The 17,164-nt window shown below is 38.9% G+C and overlaps 1 non-coding gene across 1 annotated transcript; it reads left to right on the forward strand.

The window, feature by feature from the left end:
- The first annotated feature begins 14,128 nt into the window (after positions 1-14,128).
- Positions 14,129-14,236, forward strand: LOC112787343 (small nucleolar RNA R71). The gene has a single exon (XR_003194761.1). It is a non-coding gene; the product is annotated as a small nucleolar RNA R71 (small nucleolar RNA).
- The last annotated feature ends 2,928 nt before the right edge of the window (positions 14,237-17,164 follow it).

Consider the following 17,164-nt stretch of genomic DNA (forward strand, 5'->3'; position numbering starts at 1 on the left):
TCAGAATGGACCATCCTGGATATATTCTATGATGGTTTATCTGAGCTATCAAAGATGTCACTGGACACTTCTGCAGGTGGATCCATTCACCTAAAGAAAACGCCTGCAGAAGCTCAAGAACTCATTGACATGGTTGCTAATAACCAGTTCATGTACACTTCTGAAAGGAATCCTGTGAGCAATGGGACGCCTATGAAGAAGGGAGTTCTTGAGGTTGATACTCTGAATGCCATATTGGCTCAGAATAAAATATTGACTCAGCAAGTCAATATGATCTCTCAGAGTCTGCATGGAATGCAAACTGCATCCAATAGTACTCAAGAGGCATCTTCTGAAGAAGAAGCCTATGATCCTGAGAACCCTACAATAGCAGAGGTAAATTACTTAGGTGAACCTTATGGAAACACCTATAACTCAACATGGAGAAATCATCCAAATTTCACATGGAAGGATCAAAAGCCCCAACAAGGCTTTAATAATGGTGGAAGAAACAGGTTTAGCAATAGCAAACCTTTTCCATCATCAACTCAGCAACAGACAGAGAACTCTGAACAAAATGCTTCTAATTTAGCAAATCTAGTCTCTGATCTATCTAAGGCCACTATAAGTTTCATGAATGAAACAAGGTCTTCCATTAGAAATTTGGAAGCACAAGTGGGCCAGCTGAGTAAAAGGATCACTGAAATCCCTCCTAGTACTCTCCCAAGCAATACAGAAGAGAACCCAAAAGGAGAGTGCAAGGCCATTGACATAAGCGCCATGGCCGAACCTGCAAGGGAAGGAGAGGACGTGAATCCCAAGGAGGAAGACCTCCTGGGACGTCCAGTGATCAATAAGGAGCTTCCCTCTGAGGAACCAAAGGACTCTGAGGCTCATCTAGAGACCATAGAGATCCCATTGAACCTCCTTATGCCCTTCATGAGCTCTGATGAGTATTCCTCTTCTGAAGAGAATGAGGATGTTACTGAAGAGCAAACTGCCAAGTTTCTTGGTGCAATCATGAAGCTAAATGCCAAATTATTTGGCATTGATACTTGGGAAGTTGAACCTCCCTTGTTCATCAATGAACTAAGTGATCTGGATCAACTGACATTGCCTCAGAAGAGACAGGATCCTAGAAAGTTCATAATACCCTGTACCATAGGCACCATGATCTTTAAGGCTCTGTGTGACCTTGGTTCAGGAATAAACCTCATGCCCCTCTCTGTAATAGAGAAACTGGGAATCTATGGGGTGCAAGCTGCTAAAATCTCACTGGAGATGGCAGACAGCTCAAGAAAACAGGCTTATGGACAAGTAGAAGATGTATTAGTAAAGGTTGAGGGCCTTTACATACCTACTGATTTCATAGTCCTGGATACTGGAAAGGAAGAGGATGAATCCATCATCCTAGGAAGACCTTTCCTGGCCACAGCAAGAGCTGTAATTGATGTTGACAGAGGTGAAATAGTCCTTCAATGGAATGAGAACTCCCTTGTATTCAAAACTCAAGGATCTCCCTCTGCAACCATGGAGAGGAAGCAGGAAAAGCTTCTCTCCAAGCAGAGTCAACCAGAGCCTCCACAGTCAAACTCTAAGTTTGGTGTTGGGAGGCCACAACCAAACTCTAAGTTTGGTGTTAAACTCCCATATCCAAACTCTAAGTTTGGTGTTGGAGAGTTTCAACAAAGCTCTGCGCATCTGTGAGGCTCCATGAGAGCCCACTGTCAAGCTATTGACATTAAAAAAGCGCTTGTTGGGAGGCAACCCAATGTTTATCTAATTCTTATTTTTATTGTTTTTCATGTTTTCTTAGGTTCATGATCATGTGGAGTCACAAAATAAACAAAAAATTTCAAAAACGAAAAAAAAAACAGCAGAAGAAAAATCACACCCTGGAGGAGCATCTGCCTGGCGTTCAAACGCCAGAACAGAGCATAGTTCTGGCGCTGAACGCCCAGAATGGGAGCATCCTGGCGCTGAACGCCCAGAACAAGCATGGTTCTGGCGTTCAACGCCAGAAATGGCAGCAAAGGGGCGTTGAACGCCCAAAATGGGCACCAACCTGGCGCTGAACGCCCAGAGTTGTGTGCAAAGGCATTTTACATGCCTAATTTGGTGCAGGGATGTAAATGCCTTGACACCTCAGGATCTGTGGACCCTACAGGATCATCCCAGGATCTGTGGACCCCACAGGATCCCCACCTACCTCATCATCTCTCTTTCCATTCATGATCATCCCTTCTGTTTTCCATTTACCACTCACATCCATACACCCACTACCTTCAAAATTCAACATCTCTCTCCCACCCAATCCCACCCATATGGCCAAATACACACTCTCATCCATCTCCTCCATATCTTCTTCTTATTCTTCTATTCTTTCTTCTTTTGCTCGAGGGCGAGCAACATTCTAAGTTTGGTGTGGTAAAAGCATAGCTTTTTGTTTTTTCCATAACCATTGAGGGCACCTAAGGCCAGAGAAACCTCTAGAAAGAGGAAAGGGAAGACAAAAGCTTCCATCAAGGGTCTATAGCTCAGTGGTAGAACATTTGACTGCAAATCAAGAAATCCCTGAGATACCTCAGGGGATACATTTTCTTCCACACAATTATTGGAAGCAACTAAGGGTGGAACATCAAGAGCACTCCATCATCCTTCATGAAATCAGAGAAGATCTAAAAGCAATGAAGGAGGAGCAACAAAGACAAGGAAGAGACATAGAAGAGCTCAAAGACATCACTAAGGTGGACTCATTCCTTGTTCTTACTTCTTCTATTTTTCGTTTTCTATGTTATGTGCTTAGCTGTGTTTGTGTCTTCATTACATGATCATTAGTAGTTAGTAACTATGTCTTAAAGCTATAAATGTCCTATGAATCCATCACCTCTCTTAAATAAAAAAAAATGTTTTAATTCAAAAGAACAAGAAGTACATGAGTTTGGAATTTATCCTTGAACTTAGTTTAATTATATTGATGTGGTGACAATGCTTCTTGTTTTCTGAATGTATGCTTGAACAGTGCATGTGTCTTTTGAAGTTGTTGTTTAAGAATGTTAAATATGTTGGCTCTTGAAAGAATGATGACTAGGAGACATGTTATTTGATAATCTGAAAAATCATAAAAATGATTCTTGAAGCAAGAAAAAGCAGCAAAGAACAAAGCTTGCAAAAAAAAAAAAGGCGAAAAAAAAATAGAAAGAAAAAGAAAAAGCAAGCAGAAAAAGCCAAAGCTCTTAAAACCAAGAGGCAAGAGCAAAAAGCCAATAACCCTCAAAACCAAAAGGCAAGGGCAATTAAAAAGGATCCCAAGGCTTTGAGCATCAGTGGATAGGAGGGCCTAAAGGAATAAAATCCTGGTCTAAGCGGCTAAACCAAGCTGTCCCTAACCATGTGCTTGTGGCGTGTAGGTGTCAAGTGAAAACTTGAGACTGAGCGGTTAAAGTCAAAGTCCAAAGCAAAAAAAAGAGTGTGCTTAAGAACCCTGGACACTTCTAATTGGGGACTTTAACAAAGCTGAGTCACAATCTGAAAAGGTTCACTCAATTATGTGTCTGTGGCATTTATGTATCCGGTGGAAATACTGGAAAACAAAGTGCTTAGGGCCACGGCCAAGACTCATAAAGAAGCTGTGTTCAAGAATCATCATACTGAACTAGGAGAGTCAATAACACTATTCGAAATCTGAAGTTCCTATAGATGCCAATCATTCTAAACTTCAATGGATAAAGTGAGATGCCAAAACTATTCAAGAGGCAAAAAGCTATAAGTCCCGCTCATATGATTGAAGCTCTGCTTCATTGATAGTTTGGAATTTATAGTATATTCTCTTCTTTTTATCCTATTTGATTTTCAGTTGCTTGGGGACAAGCAACAATTTAAGTTTGGTGTTGTGATGAGCGGATAATTTATACGCTTTTTGACATTGTTTTTAGTATGTTTTTAGTAGGATCTAGTTACTTTTAGGGATTTTTTTAATAGATTTTGTGTTAAATTCACATTTCTGGACTTTACTATGAGTTTGTGTGTTTTTCTGTGATTTCAGGTATTTTCTGGCTGAAATTGAGGGACTTGAGCAGAAATCAGATTCAGAGGTTGAAAAAGGACTGCTGATGCTGTTGGATTCTGACCTCCCTGCACTCAAAGTGGATTTTCTGGAGCTACAGAACTCGAAATGGCGCGCTTCAAATTGCGTTGGAAAGTAGACATCCAGGGCTTTCCAGCAATATATAATAGTCCATACTTTGGCCAAGAATTGACGACGTAAACTGGCGTTCAACGCCAGCTTTCTACCCAAATCTGGCGTCCAGCGCCAGAAAAGGATCCAAAACCAGAGTTGAACGCCCAAACTGGCACAAAAACTGGCGTTCAACTCCACAAATGGCCTCTGCACGTGCAACACTTAAGCTCAGCCCAAACACACACCAAGTGGGCCCCGGAAGTGGATTTATACATCAAATACTTACTCATGTAAACCCTAGTAGCTAGTTTATTATAAATAGGACCTCTTACTATTGTATTTGACATCTTTGGACGCCTGGTTCTTAGATCAGAGGGGCTGGCCTCTCGGCCATGCCTGGACCTTTCACTTACGTATTTTTAACGGTAGAGTTTCTACACTCCATAGATTAAGGTGTGGAGCTCTGCTGTTCCTCAAAGATTAATGCAAAGTACTACTGTTTTCTATTCAATTCTTCTTATTTCGCTTCTAAGATATCCATTCGCACCCAAGAACGTGATGAAGGTGATGATTATGTGTGACGCTCATCACCATCTCCCCTATGAACGCGTGCCTGACAAACACTTCTGTTCTACATGAATTAAGCTAGAATGAATATCTCTTAGATCTCCTAACAGGAATCTTCGTGGCATAAGCTAGAATGATGGCGGCATTCAAGAGAATCCGGAAGGTCTAAACCTTGTCTGTGGTATTCTGAGTAGGATTCAATGATTGAATGACTGTGACGAGCTTCAAACTCGCGAGTGCTGGGCGTTAGTGACAGACGCAAAAGGAGGGTGAATCCTATTCCAGCATGATCGGGAACCGACAGATGAATAGCCGTGCCGTGACAGGGTGCGTGAGCATATGATTCACTGAGAGGAGGGGATGTAGCCACTGACAACGGTGATGCCCTTGCATACAGCCAGCCATGGAAAGGAGTAAGACTGATTGGATGAAGATAGCAGGAAAGCAGAGGTTCAGAGGAACGAAAAGCTTCTCCATTCGCTTATCTGAAATCCCTGCCAATGAATCTACATAAGCATCTCTATCCCTTTTATTGTTTATTTTAATCTAATAAAGTATCATGTTTAAATCCGCCTGACTGAGATTTGCAAGGTGACCATAGCTTGCTTCAAACCAACAATCTCTGTGGGATCGACCCTTACTCACGTAAGGTTTATTACTTGGACGACCCAGTACACTTGCTGGTTAGTTGTATCGAAGTTGTGACAGACTGTAAAACTAGATCAGAGTATCTGGCCTAAGAAGCCATTACCAGAGATCACAATTTCGTGCACCAATATCCTTGGTCCTGAAGTACCATATCTTAGTGCCATTGGAGCACTAATGTATCTTGCTAATAATACGCGACCTGACATATCATTCGCAGTGAATTTACTAGCAAGGTATAGTTCCTCTCCAACCAGAAGACATTGGAGTGGAATCAAACAAATTTTTCGATATCTTCATGGAACGGTTGATATGGGATTGTTTTATTCCTATGAATCCAAGTCACAACTAGTTGGCTATGCAGATGCCGGATACTTGTCTGATCCACATAAAGGGAGATCTCAAATAGGATACCTGTTCACATATGGTGGTACAGCTATATCTTGGAGGTCCACAAAACAGACGATTGCTGTAACATCCTCTAATCATGCTGAAATACTAGCGATTCATGAAGCTAGTCGCGAGTATTTTTGGCTGAGGAGTCTGATTCAATATATTCTATCATCATGTGGACTGATTGATCATAAGATAGCTCCAACTGTCCTGTTTGAAGATAATGCAGCATACATTGCTCAACTTAAGGGTGGATACATCAAAGGTGATAGAACAAAGCATATTTCTCCCAAATTCTTCTTCACTCATGACCTTCAAAATCAAGGGACAATTGATGTCCAACAGATCCGTTCAAGTGACAATCTGGCAGATTTATTTACAAAGTCACTCCCAAAATCCTCCTTTGAAAGATTGGTACATAAGATTGGGATGCGCCGATTTCGAGACATTAAATGATGTCGGCAAGAGGGGGAGACTGTACTCTTTTTCCCTTGGTCAAGTTTTTTTCCCATTGGGTTTTTCTTGACAAGGTTTTTAATGAGGCAGTCCCCATCACAAAGGATATTGTACTCTTTTTCCTTCACTAAGGTTTTTCCCATAGGGTTTTCCTTTAGTAAGGTTTTAATGAGGCATATCCCTAAATGAGCATCCAAGGGGGAGTGTTGAGATAAGATTTGTTACGTGGATGCCCATTTATGAAGGGCGGTGTAGTATTCTCAAGAAAGAATGCTTTTAATAAGCATTTGAAAATCTATCCTATGTACATCTATAAATAGAGGTTCAAGCCTCTGAAAGTTACATAACAACAGAACAAAATACCATTCTCCCTTTCTTACAAATAAATCAATCCTCTTTTATGCTGTAATCAAATACTCTTCTCCTTATATTTTTACTACAATTCTTTCTCTTCTTTTATTTTATAAGTATTTTAAATTCTATTTTCTATTACTCTTTACATATAATATTAATAGCAATATTAACCATCTTTATTATATTGAGATTGCAACAATAAACAAATGCGATTCTCTCTCTCTTTATTTTTAATACTTCTTTCTATCTTTGTATATATATACACAATACAACATATAATTTTATTATATATATATAAATTATTATTGAGCTAATTATTTTAATACTAGAGTCTTCTATTTATACAACTTTATTATATATATATATATATCTTTTATTTCACAACACTATGTTTATTATTGGATTCAATTAACACGGCTAAATATAAATAGGATCTCCTAGTTCTTTTATGAAACACTACAAAAAAAAGTCGTCGAATTTATTAAGTGAATTATTAAAAAATTCTGCAGATCAGATAAATTGTTTATCATTAGAATTAGCGGCACGCTAAATTAAACGACAAAAATCTTACAAATAATTATTTATCGGTGAATATTTTTGTTCATTATTAATCACCATTAAATTTAGCGATGGATATAACCTTTTAATTAACAAAATTTTGGAGGTTGTTACCATCAGAAAATTTTCGACAATAACTTTGGCTCTATAAATTAAATTTTCGCACATTTATTATTGTCGGATTCATCCTTTGATAAATTTAACGATAATATACTAATTATTAATAATTAAATTACTAGCTATCGGCAGATTCAATCGACGGTAAATTTAACAGTAATCTTAAATTTTAATTTTTTTTTAAATTTTTGAATGACTATACAGAATTAATAGTCAAATCCTAAATTAATAGTTGGTGCACGAAATTGTGATGTCCAGGTTCAAACATTCCCTAGCAAAGTGAGCAACTTGGTACGTGCAATCGTGATTACACTTTGATTATGTAGAATTCATGGCTCTTTCTTTCCCTGGCAATGGCGCCAAGAACATGGTGCCAATACCATGGTTCACAACTTCGATACAACTAACCAGCAAGTGCACTGGGTCATCCAAGTAATACCTTACGTGAGTAAGGGTCGAATCCCACGGAGATTGTTGGTATGAAGCAAGCTATGGTCACCTTGCAAATCTCAGTCAGGCGGATATAAAATAATCATGGAGTTTTCGAATAATAAATAATAGAATAGGGATAGAGATACTTATGTAAATCATTGGTAGAAATTTCAGATAAGCGAATGGAGATGCTTTTCGTTCCTCTGAACCTCTGTTTTCCTGCTATCTTCATCCAATCAGTCTCACTCCTTTCCATGGCTGGCTTTATGTGATACATCACCACTGTCAATGGCTACTTTCGGTCATCTCTCGGGAAAATGATCCAATGCCCTGTCACGGCACGGCTAATCGTCTAGAGGCATCACCCTTGCCAATGGCTTCATCTTATCCTCTCAGTGAATAATATGCTCACGCACCCTGTCACGGCACGGCTATTCATCTGTCGGTTCTCGATCATGCTGGAATAGGATTTACTATCCTTTTGCGTCTGTCACTAACGCCCTACAATCACGAGTTAGGAGCTCGTCACAGTCATTCAATCATTGAATCCTACTCGGAATACCACAGACAAGGTTTAGACTTTCCGGATTCTCTTGAATGCCGCCATCATTCTAGCTTACACCACGAAGATTCCGGTTAAGAGATCTAAGAGATATTCATTCTAGCTTATTTCATGTAGAACGGAAGTGTTTGTCAGGCACGTGTTCATAGGGGAGATGGTGATGAGCGTCACACATAATCATCACCTTCATCACATTCTTGGGTGCGAATGGATATCTTAGAAGCGAAATAAGATGAATTGAATAGAAAACAGTAGTACTTGCATTAATCTTTGAGGAACAGCAGAGCTCCACACCTTAATCTATGGAGTGTAGAAACTCTACCGTTGAAAATTACATAAGTGAAAGGTCCAGGCATGGCCGAGATGGCCAGCCCCCTAAAACGTGATCAATAGTCTCCTAAGATGAACAATGGATTAAAACTGAGACAAAAGATGCCTAATACAATAGTAAAAGGTCCTATTTATAATAAACTAGCTACTAGGGTTTACATGAGTAAGTAATTGATGCATAAATCTACTTCCTGGGCCCACTTGGTGTATTTTTGGGCTGAGCCTGAGTGTTCTTCTTGGAGTTGAACGCCAGTATTTGTGCCAGTTTGGGCGTTCAGCTCTGGTTTTGGCTCCTTTTCTGGTGCTGGACGCCAGATTTGGGTAGAAAGCTGGCGTTGAACGCCAGTTTACGTCGTCTATTCTTGGCCAAAGTATGGACTATTATACATTGCTGGAAAGCCCTGGATGTCTAATTTCCAAAGCAATTGGAAGCGCGCCATTTCGAGTTCTGTAGCTCCAGAAAATCCACTTTGAGTGCAGGGAGGTCAGAATCCAACAGCATCAGCAGTCCTTTTTCAACCTCTGAATCTGATTTCTGCTCAAGTCCCTCAATTTCAGCCAGAAAATACCTGAAATCACAGAAAAACACACAAACTCATAGTAAAGTCCAGAAATGTGAATTTAACATAAAAACTAATGAAAACATCCCTAAAAGTGACTAGATCCTACTAAAAACATACTAAAAACAATGCCAAAAAGCGTATAAATTATCCGCTCATCACAACACCAAACTTAAATTGTTGCTTGTCCCCAAGCAACTGAAAATCAAATAGGATAAAAAAAAGAGAATATACTATAAATTCCAAACTATCAATGAAACAGAGCTTCAATCATATGAGCGGGACTTATAGCTTTTTGCCTCTTGAATAGTTTTGGCATCTCACTTTATCCATTGAAGTTTAGAATGATTGGCATCTATAGGAACTTCAGATTTCGAATAGTGTTATTGACTCTCGTAGTTCAGTATGATGATTCTTGAACACAGCTTCTTTATGAGTCTTGGCCGTGGCCCTAAGCACTTTGTTTTCCAGTATTACCACCGGATACATAAATGCCACAGACACATAATTGGGTGAACCTTTTCAGATTGTGACTCAGCTTTGCTAAAGTCCCCAATTAGAGGTGTCCAGGGTTCTTAAGCACACTCTTTTTTTTTTTTTTGGACCTTGACTTTAACCGCTCAGTCTCAAGTTTTCACTTGACACCTACACGCCACAAGCACATGGTTAGGGACAGCTTGGTTTAGCCGCTTAGACCAGGATTTTATTCCTTTAGGCCCTCCTATCCACTGATGCTCAAAGCCTTGGGATCCTTTTTATTTGCCCTTGCCTTTTGGTTTTAAGGATTATTGGCTTTTTCTGCTTGCTTTTTCTTTTTCTTTCTATTTTTTTTTCTATTTTTTTTTTCGCCCCTTTTTTTTCTTTTTTTTTTTCTGCAAGCTTTGTTCTTTGCTGCTTTTTCTTGCTTCAAGAATCATTTTATGATTTTTCAGATTATCAAATAACATGTCTCCTAGTCATCATTCTTTCAAGAGCCAACATATTTAACATTCTTAAACAACAACTTCAAAAGACATATGCACTGTTCAAGCATTCATTCAGAAAACAAGAAGCATTGTCACCACATCAATATAATTAAGCTAAGTTCAAGGATAAATTTGAAACTCATGTACTTCTTGTTCTTTTGAATTAAAACTTTTTTCATTTAAGAGAGGTGATGGATTCATAGGACATTCATAACTTTAAGACAAAGTTACTAACTACTAATGATCATGTAATGAAGACACAAACATAGATAATCACATAGAAAACGAAAAACAGAAGAAATAAGAATAAGGAATGAATCCACCTTAGTGATGGTGGCGTTTCCTTCTTGAGGAACCAATGATGTCCTTGAGCTCTTCTATGTCTCTTCCTTGTCTTTGTTGCTCCTCCCTCATTGCTTTTTGATCTTCTCTTATTTCATGAAGCATGATGGAGTGCTCTTGATGTTCCACCCTTAGTTGTCCCATATTGGAACTCAATTCTTCTAGGGAGATGTTGATTTTCTCCCAATAGTTTTGTGGAGGAAAGTGCATTTGAGGCATCTCCGGGATCTCATGGTGATGAGCTTCCTGCGCCTCTTGAGCTCCATGAATGGGCTCTCTTGCTTGCTCCATCTTTTTCTTAGTGATGGGCTTCTCTTCCTTAATAGGAATGTCTCCTTCTATGAAAGCTCCAGCTGAGTAACATAGATGGCAAATGAGGTGAGGGAAGGCTAACCTTGCCATAGTGGAGGACTTGTCAGCCACCTTGTAGAGTTCTTGAGGTATAATCTCATGAACTTCCACCTCTTCTCTAATCATGATGCTATGGATCATGATGGCCCGGTCTATAGTAACTTCAGACCGGTTGCTAGTGGGAATGATTGAGCATTGAATGAACTCCAACCATCCTCTAGCTATAGGCTTGAGGTCCAATCTTCTTAGTTGAACCGGCTTGCCTTTGGAGTCAACCTTCCATTGAGCTCCTTCTACACATATGTCCATAAGGACTTGGTCCAACCTTTGATCAAAGTTGACTCTCCTTGTGTAGGGGCGTGCGTTCTCTTCCATGTTTGGCAAGTTGAACGCCAACCTCACATTCTCCGGACTAAAATCTAAGTATTTTCCCCGAACCATTGTAACATAGTTCTTTGGATCCGGGTTCTTACTTTGATCATGGTTCTTGGTGATCCATGCATTAGCATAGAACTCTTGAACCATTAGGATGCCGACTTGTTGGATGGGATTTGTTAGAACTTCCCAACCTCTTCTTTGAATTTTATGTCGGATCTCCGGATACTCATTTCTTTTGAGTTTGAAAGGGACCTCAGGGATCACCTTCTTCTTGGCCACAACATCATAGAAGTGGTCTTGATGGGCTTTGGAGATGAATCTTTCCATCTCCCATGACTCGGATGTGGAAGCTTTTGTCTTCCCTTTCCCTCTTCTAGAGGATTCTCCGGTCTTGGGTGCCATCAATGGTAATGGAAAAACAAAAAAGCTATGCTTTTACCACACCAAACTTAGAATATTGCTCGCCCTCGAGCAATAAACAAAAGAATAGAAGAAGAAGAAGAAGAAATATGGAGAGGGAGAGGGAGATGTGGTTTCGGCCAAGAGGAGTGTAGAGGGGTGTGTTGTGTGAATTTGATGAAGAATGGAGGTCTTTATATAGGGAAGGGAGGGGGGGTTAAGGTTCGGCCATATGGGTAGGTTTGGGTGGGAAATTGGTTTTGAATTTTGAAGGTAGGTGGAGTTTATGAGGTAGGTTTATGGGGAAGAGTGGATGTATGTGAGTGGTGAAGAGGTGATAGGGAAGAGAGTTTGAGGTGATTGGTGAAGGGTTTTTGGGGAAGAGTGTTTATGGGGTTGTGTGAAAGAGAGTGGTGAGAAGGAGTGAGTGGAGGTAGGTGGGGATCCTGTGGGGTCCACAGATCCTGAGGTGTTCAAGGATTTACATCCCTGCACCCATTAGGCATGTAAAAATGCCTTTGTACCCAACTCTGGGCGTTCAGCGCCAGGTTGGTGGCCATTTCTGGCGTTGAACGCCAGAACCATGCCTGTTCTGACATTCAGCGCCCAGAAGCTGCCCATTTTGGGCGTTCAGCGCCAGAACCATGCTCTGTTCTGGCGCTGAACGCCAGACAGATGCTCCTCCAGGGTGTGATTTTTCTTCTGCTATTTTTGATTCTGTTTTCAATTTTTATATTTATTTTGTGACTCCACATGATCATGAACCTAAGAAAACATGAAAAACAATAAAAATAAGAATTAGATAAACATTGGGTTGCCTCCTAACAAGCACTTCTTTAATGTCAATAGCTTGACAGTGGGCTCTCATGGAGCCTCACAGATGTGCAGAGCTTTGTTGAGACTCTCCAACACCAAACTTAGAGTTTGGATATGGGAGTTCAACACCAAACTTAGAGTTTGGTTGTGGCCTCCCAACACCAAACTTAGAGTTTGACTGTGGGGGCTCTGGTTGACTCTGCTTGGAGAGAAGCTTTTTCTGCTTCCTCTCCATGGTTGCAGAGGGAGATCCTTGAGTTTTAAACACAAGGGAGTCCTCATTCCATTGAAGGAATATTTCACCTTTGTCAACATCAATCACAGCTCTTGCTGTGGCCAGGAAAGGTCTTCCTAGGATGATGGATTCATCCTCTTCCTTTCCAGTATCCAGGACTATGAAATCAGCAGGGATGTAAAGGCCTTCAACCTTTACTAACACGTCCTCTACTTGTCCATAAGCCTGTTTTCTTGAACTGTCTGCCATCTCTAATGAGATTTTAGCAGCTTGCACCCCATAGATTCCCAGTTTCTCTATTACAAAGAGGGGCATGAGGTTTATTCCTGAACCAAGGTCACACAGAGCCTTAAAGATCATGGTGCCTATGGTGCAGGGTATTATGAACTTTCCAGGATCCTGTCTCTTCTGAGGCAATGTCAGTTGATCCAGATCACTTAGTTCATTGATGAACAAGGGAGGTTCAACTTCCCAAGTATCAATGCCAAATAATTTGGCATTCAGCTTCATGATTGCACTAAGAAACTTGGCAGTTTGCTCTTCAGTAACATCCTCATTCTCTTCAGAAGAGGAATACTCATCAGAGCTCATGAAGGGCATAAGGAGGTTCAATGGAATCCCTATGGTCTCTAGATGAGCCTCAGAGTCCTTTGATTCCTCAGAGGGAGGCTCCTTATTGATCACTGGACATCCCAGGAGGTCTTCCTCCTTGGGATTCACGTCCTCTCCTTCCCTTACAGGTTCGGCCATGGTGCTTATGTCAATGGCCTTGCACTCTCCTTTTGGGTTCTCTTCTGTATTGCTTGGGAGAGTACTAGGAGGGATTTCAGTGATCCTTTTACTCAGCTAGCCCACTTGTGCTTCCAGATTTCTAATGGAAGACCTTGTTTCATTCATGAAACTTACAGTGGCCTTAGATAGATCAGAGACTAGATTTGCTAAATTAGAAGCATTTTGTTCAGAGTTCTCTGTCTGTTGCTGAGTTGATGATGGAAAAGGCTTGCTATTGCTAAACCTGTTTCTTCCACCATTATTAAAGCCTTGTTGGGGCTTTTGATCCTTCCATGAGAAATTTGGATGATTTCTCCATGTTGAGTTATAGGTGTTTCCATAAGGTTCACTTAAGTAATTTACCTCTGCTATTGCAGGGTTCTCAGGATCATAAGCTTCTTCTTCAGAAGATGCCTCTTGAGTACTATTGGATGCAGCTTGCATTCCATGCAGACTCTGAGAGATCATATTGACTTGCTGAGTCAATATTTTATTCTGAGCCAATATGGCATTCAGAGTATCAACCTCAAGAACTCCCTTCTTCATAGGCGTCCCATTACTCACAGGATTCCTTTCAGAAGTGTACATGAACTGGTTATTAGCAACCATGTCAATGAGCTCTTGAGCTTCTGCAGGCGTTTTCTTTAGGTGAATGGATCCACCTGCAGAAGTGTCCAGTGACATCTTTGATAGCTCAGATAAACCATCATAGAATATATCCAGGATGGTCCATTCTGAAAGCATGTCAGAAGGACACTTTTTGGTCAACTGTTTGTATCTTTCCCAAGCTTCATAGAGGGATTCACCTTCTTTCTGTCTGAAGGTTTGAACATCAGCTCTAAGCTTGCTCAGCTTTTGAGGAGGAAAGTACTTGGCTAAGAAAGCCGTGACCAGCTTATCCCAAGAGTTCAGGCTGTCTTTGGGTTGAGAATCCAACCATAATCTAGCTCTGTCTCTTACAGCAAAAGGGAAAAGCATGAGCCTGTAGACTTCTGGATCTACTCCATTAGTCTTAACAGTATCACATATCTGCAAGAATTCAGTTAAGAACTGAAAATGATCTTCAGATGGAAGTCCATGAAACTTGCAGTTCTGCTGCATCAGAGAAACTAATTGAGGTTTCAGCTCAAAATTGTTTGCTCCAATGGCAGGAATGGAGATGCTTCTTCCATGTAAATTGGAATTAGGTGCAGTAAAGTCACCAAGCATCTTCCTTACATTATTATTATTTTCGGCTGCCATCTCCTTTTCCTGTTCAAAAATTTCTGAAAGGTTATCTCTGGATTGTTGTAATTTAGCTTCTCTTAATTTTCTCTTCAGAGTCCTTTCGAGTTCTAGATCTGCTTCCACAAGAATGTTCTTATCCTTGCTCTTGCTCATATGACAAAGAAGAAGGCACAGAAAAATAATAATAATAATAATAGAGATCCTTTATACCACAGTATAGGGATCCCTGTGTGAGTAGAAGAAGAGGGGGAGACAAAGAATGTAATATAATGGAAGAAATACAACTGTGAGGATGGCAGAGATGTGAGATGAGATGTTAGGATATGAATGAATAAATAGAATAAGATGGGGGAGGGATAATTTTCGAAAATTATTTTGAAAAAGAGTTAGTGATTTTCGAAAATGGTTTTTGAAAATTGTTAGTATTTTTTCGAAAATTTTTTTTTTAAAAAAATTAAAAATAAAAATAAGAATAATTAGTTAATTAAAAAGAAATTTTTGAAAAAGAGGGAAGATATTTTCGAAAATTAGAGAGAGAGAGTTAGTTAGGTAGTTTTGAAAAAGTTAAGAAACAAACAAAAAGTTAGTTAGTTAGTTGAAACAAATTTTGAAAAGATAAGAAGTTAGGAAGTTAGAAAAGATATTTTGAAAAGATATGATTGAAATTAGTTTTGAAAAAGATTTGATTTTTAAATCTCAATTAATGACTTGATTCATAAGAAATCACAAGATATGATTCTAGAACTTAAAGTTTGAATCTTTCTTAACAAGCAAGTAACAAACTTCAAATTTTTTGAATCAAAACACTAATTGATTATGTTATTTTTGAAAATTTGATATAAAAATAAGAAAAAGATTTTTGAAAAATATTTTTGGAATTTTCGAAAATAACTAAGAATTTTGAAAAAGATTTGATTTTTGAAAAAGATTTTGAAAAAGATAAGATTTTCAAATTGAAAATTTGATTTGACTCATGAGAAACAATTTGATTTTAAAATTTTTTTTGAAAAAGTCAATCCAAATTTTCGAATTTGATGAGAGAAAATAGGAAAGATATTTTTTTTTATTTTTGAATTTTTATGATGCAAGAGAAAAACAAGAAAAATGATGCAATGCATGAAATTTTTAGATCAAAACAATGAATGCATGCAAGAATGCTATGAATGTCAAGATGAACACCAAGAACACTTTGAATGTCATGATGAACATCAAGAACATATTTTTGAAAAATTTTTAATGCAAAGAAAACATGCAAGACACCAAACTTAGAATTCTTTAATGCTTAGACACTAAGAATTCAAGAATGCATATGATAAACATGAAAAGACACAAAACAAAAAAATCATCAAGGTCAAACAAGAAGACTTACCAAGAACAACTTGAAGATCATGAAGAACATTATGAATGCATGAAATTTTCGAAAAATGTAAGATGCATATGCAATTGACACCAAACTTATAACATGACCCAAGACTCAAACAAGAAACATGAAATATTTTTTATTTTTATGATTTTCTAATTTTTTTGGTATTTTTCGAAAATTATATGAAAAAGGAAAAAATAAGGATTCCAAAATCTTTAACATGAATTCCAGGAATCTTGCATTCTTAGTCTAAAGCTTCAGTCCAAGAATTAGACATGGCTCACTAGCCAGCCAAGCTTTCAATGAAAGCTCCAGTCCAAAACACTAGACATGGCCAATGGCCAGCCAAGCTTCAGCATTTAACACCAGAGTATATTGCTCTTGATAACAAATTGCTGCTCATTACTTATCAAATATGTAACTTGCCTCTGATGGTTTGGAAGCCTCAGTCCAAAAGAATTTAGACATGGCTTTACAGCCAGCCAAGCTTTACATGCTTCATGAAACACTAGAATTCATTCTTAAAAATTTTGAATAAAAATATATTTTTTTGAAAACATTTTTAATTAATTTTTTTTTCGAAAACAAAGGAAAATATTTTTGAAAGATTTTTGAAAGATTTTTGAAAACAAAACAAAAGGAAAATTACCTAATCTGAGCAACAAGATGAACCGTCAGTTGTCCAAACTCGAACAATCCCCGGCAACGGAGCCAAAAACTTGGTGCACGAAATTGTGATGTCCAGGTTCAAACATTCCCTGGCAACGTGAGCAACTTGGTACGTGCAATCGTGATTACACTTTGATTATGTAGAATTCATGGCTCTTTCTTTCCTTGGCAATGGCGCCAAGAACATGGTGCCAATACTATGGTTCACAACTTCGATACAACTAACCAGCAAGTGCACTGGGTCGTCCAAGTAATACCTTACGTGAGTAAGGGTCAAATCCCATGGAGATTGTTGGTATGAAGCAAGCTATGGTCACCTTGCAAATCTCAGTCAGGCGGATATAAAATAATCATGGAGTTTTCGAATAATAAATAATAGAATAGGGATAGAGATACTTATGTAAATCATTGGTAGAAATTTCAGATAAGCGAATGGAGATGCTTTTCGTTCCTCTGAACCTCTGCTTTCCTGCTATCTTCATCCAATCAGTCTCACTCCTTTCCATGGCTGGCTT

This window comes from Arachis hypogaea, chromosome 20 (genome assembly GCF_003086295.3).
Source record: "Arachis hypogaea cultivar Tifrunner chromosome 20, arahy.Tifrunner.gnm2.J5K5, whole genome shotgun sequence".
Classification (NCBI taxonomy): Eukaryota; Viridiplantae; Streptophyta; class Magnoliopsida; order Fabales; family Fabaceae; genus Arachis; species Arachis hypogaea.